This window comes from Stegastes partitus, unplaced genomic scaffold (genome assembly GCF_000690725.1).
Source record: "Stegastes partitus isolate 25-593 unplaced genomic scaffold, Stegastes_partitus-1.0.2 Scaffold772, whole genome shotgun sequence".
Taxonomy (NCBI): Eukaryota; Metazoa; Chordata; class Actinopteri; family Pomacentridae; genus Stegastes; species Stegastes partitus.
In genome coordinates, this window is record NW_007578503.1 from 304,964 (window position 1) to 310,885 (window position 5,922).

Sequence of the window (5,922 nt, forward strand, 5' to 3'; positions counted from 1 at the left end):
GGGGAGAACATGCAAACTCCACGCAGAAAGATCCCGGGTGTCCTAACCGTGATGATGGTGATCTTCTAGCTGCGAGGCAACAGTGTTAACCACCAAGCCACCTTGCAGCCCAGAAGGAAGCATTTTTTGCCTGGCCAGCATGGGGCTTGAACCCATGACCTTGGCATTATTAGCACCACACTCTGACCAGCTGAACTAACCAGCTGCAAAATTCTAATTTAACATCTGTAATTTAAAATTCTTCCAACATTGTGGATGATGATAAATAGTTGTAGTACCTATACCTATACTGTTTTGTTTTTTTTTAATTACTTTCTTCAAAGTCAGAAGTTTGCATACACTAAGATTACTGTGCCTTCAGACTATTTGGGAAAGGCCAGATGATGATGTTATGACTTTGGAAGCTGTTGATAGTTTAATCGACAACATTTTAGTTAATTGGAGGCACGCCTGTGGATATATTTTAAGGCACTCCTTTTGTGACAACATAGAAAAATCTAAAGAAATTATAGAAAATAATACAAAATTCTCTCTAAAAAGAAATTTCTCTGTTATTATTCTGGTGTTTAGCAAATAGAAATAATTTTGGTAATCCTAACTGACCTAAAACAGGAAAAGTTTAGTCCGATTTAATGTCAGACAGTGAAGAAAAAAAGAGGTAATGTGTTGTTTTTTTTTTTTTATATACAGTGTGTGTATGTAAACTGTATGTACCTCCATTCTATAACAGAAAATAATTTCCAATTAAATTAGATCAACTAGGTTTGCAAAACAGCAGCTCCAAATGTCTGATTTTCTGTTGACTGTGAGGAATTAAAAATCTTGAAATGGCGTGTCAGGGTACCACTTCTTTATGGCTGAGAAAAAGCACTGAAGGTGAAATTTAAATCCAACATATGTTTATCATGCTAATGCAGCCAATTATAACTCACAAAACCTTTGCAATGAAATGTGGTTTCTAATTAAAACTCACCAGCTGCGAATTTGAATGTCCAGCTTAGACGTGACAAACAAATCTCAGCGCATCGCGTCCTGTGTGTGGACAGGATTTCACCCCAATAATCACAGCCAGCAGCAGAATTTTATGTTAGCTATTAGGTGTGAGTTGCAGGGAGCTGGAGGCTACAATTCTCTCGTTTGCTGCGGCCTCACCTTTTGTTTGAGGCTGATAAGATGTGTATTTTTTATGTATTTCTACATAAAAATGTTGAAAATAACATCTTCAGTCCTGCAGCGACCCTCCAAACCTCCCGCTTCTTTATCCCTCCCTCACCAGTCTTCACTCCCGCCTCTGCACCTTCTCTGCTCTCTTTTCAAACACGCCATCAGCACTAAGCTCCTCTGTGGTTAACTAGCACCATCAGGTTGTGTTACCTTTCATTGTTTGCTAATTGGATTTAGGTGTTGTTAATTGTGTTCAGTGTTCTATCCTCTCACAGCTGTGCTGGCTGAGGCGAAGAGCTATGATTACTCTCATGTCACTAATTGTGCTGACGAGCATAGCGAGGCACAGGCGAGCTTTGGTAATGATGGTAAACACATTTGTCAATTTGTATGTCGGGGTGAAGCGTGTGCTAATTAAAGAGGATAGGGTGTGTTTGTGCTTGCATGTGTAGTTTGGCCAATTTATCGCCATAATTAGTAACAAAAGAAAAACTAAAAAGAGTCATAGTTTGTTTTTCATGATGTCATCTGCTGTAGCATCGCTACAAAATAATGTCGACTCATGTAAAGATAATTATCGTTGCGTACTCTTACTTGTTCAGCCGTGGTCGTAGTGTTTTATTAAAAATTGCATTTTATGGGGTGTCCCAGAAGCTCACCTGGTGGAGCAGGCGACCCGTGAATATGGGCTGGAGGTCTCATGGCATTATTAAGTGTGCCAATGCACTGAAGCACACTTATTAAAATTCCTCTGGCTTTTTCTTATAGATTCTTAATGACTTTCAGCACCTAACTCGTCCCACAGCTCCGAGAAAATCCATAGAAATTATACATCATAACGTTCGCCTCAATTGGGAATAGTGTGCTGCTGTAGCCATTTGTCGTATGGTTTTTATGATATTCATAACCAGCTGCATGTTGTTTTCTCCTCTCACAAGGCTAAGATATGGCATATATGGGCTTTTCAAAGTAAAAGTCCCTACTAAAAAAATCCCCTAGTATGAAAAGTGCTACGTAAGTAAAGTCTGATTGATTTATTGATTGATAGTTTAAAAAAATAAAAAGGGCTAACAGGATTTATTAAGGTACTGTCCAATATCAAAATAATAATTCTGAAATGTTACAAAAAGCTTACCAGGGTCTCTGAAACAAAATCTCCCCGATGTTAGAGGAGCTTGCCAAACAGTACTTCTTTCTGTCTCTTTCTGACACACGTATAAGACAAACCATCTGTATGATTGAGTTCACTTTCAAAATAAGAGTCCAGACCAAGTAACAGATCTAAGTGTGCAGCTCTATTGTAATCTGGATTTCAATTTTATTATTTAAAAAAAAAAAGTCTCAATTTCATAGCCCACAAAAAACACCCTTATTGACAAGGAGTCAACAGGATTCTGTGAGGCATGCTATTATTTCAAAGTAAAGGTTTGGAGATATTAAAAGTAAGGGATAAGGGTTTGTGATGTAGGCTGACTTTTCAAAATAAAATGTTCTTATATAAATTAGACCTCCTAGATGACGTTAGCAGAACATATCCCATGGCAGAAGCTACACTGGCACACTCAACATTTTCTACTTTGCTGCATGTTGTCCACTCCTTTCTTCTCCTGACCTTTCCTGTCTCTCTTCATCTGGTCGATAAGAAAGGCTCAAATTGCCCAAATAATATAAAAACATTGCCCTTCATGGGGTGTTTTGAGATACGGATATGGTTCCCAGCCTCTGAAGCGCAGTCCAAAAGTGGACCTTGGGTTAATTATGAGTGAGCAAATTTGTAGGCCAACATCTTCAAAAAAAACTAAATTCCTAGAGATCCGGGTGTTTTTTGAAGTACTGCGGCACTGCTGTAACATTCATCTTTCTGTTTTCACTCTTTCACTGTCACTTTTTCTCTAAACAACCGATTGCAACACCATGAATGTAGTCCAGGAGGCACGCTGATAATGTGCTGCATTGTCACCATACTTAAAAGATATGGCTCCTCCAACCACCCCATCCCTCCCTCTCCATTAGCTTTTTGTTTTGCCTTTTAGTGGAGATGTTCAGAAAAACTATAAACACTTCTGCTTGGTTGACACAAAATTCCTTTTTTTCTAGCACAAACTGACCTTGAAACCAGTTTGCTCCATAACAGGCAGAACAACAATAAAACCGATTGCAATCAACCTAATTTACTTACAGTGGTTTGTTTTGCAGTAAAGTATTGGCTCAGGCTGAAACCTTGGACTTGATTTTTTGTCTATTCTATGTGCTGATTTAGTTTTAGTTTGAATAAGGTGGGATTGGTACAACTGCTGTAATGCTTTCATTGTTTTTGTTAATGTTGCTAAAGCTCTCTTTGCTCTCTTGCTTTCATTTTTTTTTAAATGCATGACAATCAGAATGTAGTTGAACTGTTGTTGTGTGTTATACACATGTGCATATGTCTATGCATATATACAGAAAGCGGTGATTTCACTGCATCAACCATCTAAACATATTTGCGGCATATAAAAATAACATGGTTCCAGTAGAATCAACTGCAGAGACACATGCATAAATACGATGGCATAAAAATTGGAGTCAGTCATTATAGTAATGCGTATCGTAGCAGGCATGGCTGCCTTGATTGGACAGTCTTGAAAATGTTTTGACAGCTTAATTCATGCTGTCATTTCTGAGAATGGCACGCTGATTGCATAATACGACATAAACAATTATGATCTTCTGTGCTTTCAGCTCCGTCAGAGAGGCCTTGGTTTAATGAACAGTGTGTACAATGAAGTGCAGTATATACTGACTGTCAGCCAACTCGTAGTGTTTTTCGCTTAGTGTATGCACATCTTTGTCAGCCCTGAATGCTCTGTATGAGACAAGTCGGGTATAGAAATAGAGGGAGGCCACTGAATGTAGTCTGTGACAAGAGTGCATTAGATTGTGGTGTGGGTATTTGTGCAACCACCTTTATGAGGACCAGTTTAAGTTTTAGATCATCAGAGTGAAAACTGAGCACATTTTTGGCTCATCTTCCCTTTTTCACACCCCTTCAAAGGGGGTTTAAGGGTTAAAAAAAAGGTTAAGGCTACAGTAAAGGGCGAGTGAAAGCGTGTGTGTGTGTTTGTGTGTGTGCACGATATAAATCAAGCTTGTCACGTTAAAGCTGCCTCGGTGACAGACTTGTCATATTTTGACATCCGTTCAATTAAGCTCAGACAGCATGATTAATAATTGTAATATAAAGATGTGTCTTGTAGGAGCTTTGCAGCATACTTCTAAGCAATACATGGTGGTGGAAATGTAACATCAGTGACAGGAAGCTTGCTGGTCCGAGCTACTACACTGAACTACTCAAATTTTCTTGAGCATGGCACTTTAAAAGGTAATGAGCAATCTATGACCAATATATTTCCTCATGCTACGAATTTTATACACACACTTTTCTTGGTTCATATTTTGCATTTGTAGAATGCAAATAAAGGTCATAAACTGCTACCCAGCTGGCAAGGAATGTTCCCACAGCGCTGGATAATGTTATAACAAGTTCTAATAATTTTTCCGGAAAATGTTTTCATGAAAAGTTCAAAGAAAGTTTTAGGAATATTTTAATTTCCAATCATGTTCTTATAAACTTAATATAATGTTTAAATGTCAACACTGAGAGGATGTTGTTGCTTCATGGTGGCGAAGGAGAAACTTTCTCAAACCAACATTGGAAAAAGTGTTTTCAAGAGGTTTTCAAGGCCTTAGATGATTTCTATAAGGTGTTCCTGTAATGTGACATATGACCATGGTGAAACATTCTCAAACATTCTCGCAATGTTCCATGCTAACAAAGGAAGGACATTCTGAAACCAGCATTCACAAATTGTTTAGTAGATGTTATCGGTGCTACAGAAGACAGAATGTTTTTTTTTTTACAGAACATTTCATGACGTCCTGTGATGTAATATATTACAGGTGGAAGATGTTGCTTTTTAGTTGAGGGAGCAAAATATAGAACATTCCTTTATTAGACATTTCCACAACGATAAAACAGAAATGCCTCACAACATTGAAAAAACATTGTCAAGATCGATGTTCCACAGTGTTACATGATACGAATATTACAAGATAACAAAGAAAGAATGTTGTCATTCGTTTGAGAATGTCAAGACATGACAGTCTAACAATGTTATCACCGAACATTTTAGAACGTTTTCAGTCTTCATACTTTTGTGAAGAGCATTCTGGGAACTAACGGAAAACTTCCCACTGAAAACAATAAAACTTTGCAGAGTTATAATGTTATTGAAGCAATATTAAAATCTATCTGGGTGCACAGCAAATGCAAACCTGCATTTAATCCCAAATTAACCCCGTGATAACTGACTGAAACACTGATAAATGGTTGTTTTTTAAAGTGATACAGCAAAGTTGTTAGCGAACAGTTATCGAGCAACATTACCATTCATTTTTATTTGTTTTATTTGTTATTCTGGCTTTCCCCCTGCCTCTGGCTCTGTTTTTGGTTTTTATTAACTCTCGAGGGCAACATCTGGCCTTTTTAGCTGCAAATGGGTCCAATATATTCACATCGCTATTCGCCAACTTTGTTCGACTGCAATGGCCAAAAATGAGAGACGAGAGTGAAACAAAGGGATGAAACTGGAGGGTGAAAAGTCCAAACAGTGAGCTGAATGATGTCATTAAGATCTGCAAAGAGTTGAGGCACAAAACACAGCTAGCAGGAGAGTGAAATGTCCAATAGCTGTAAGCCATGAACGAAATGAACTAATTGCA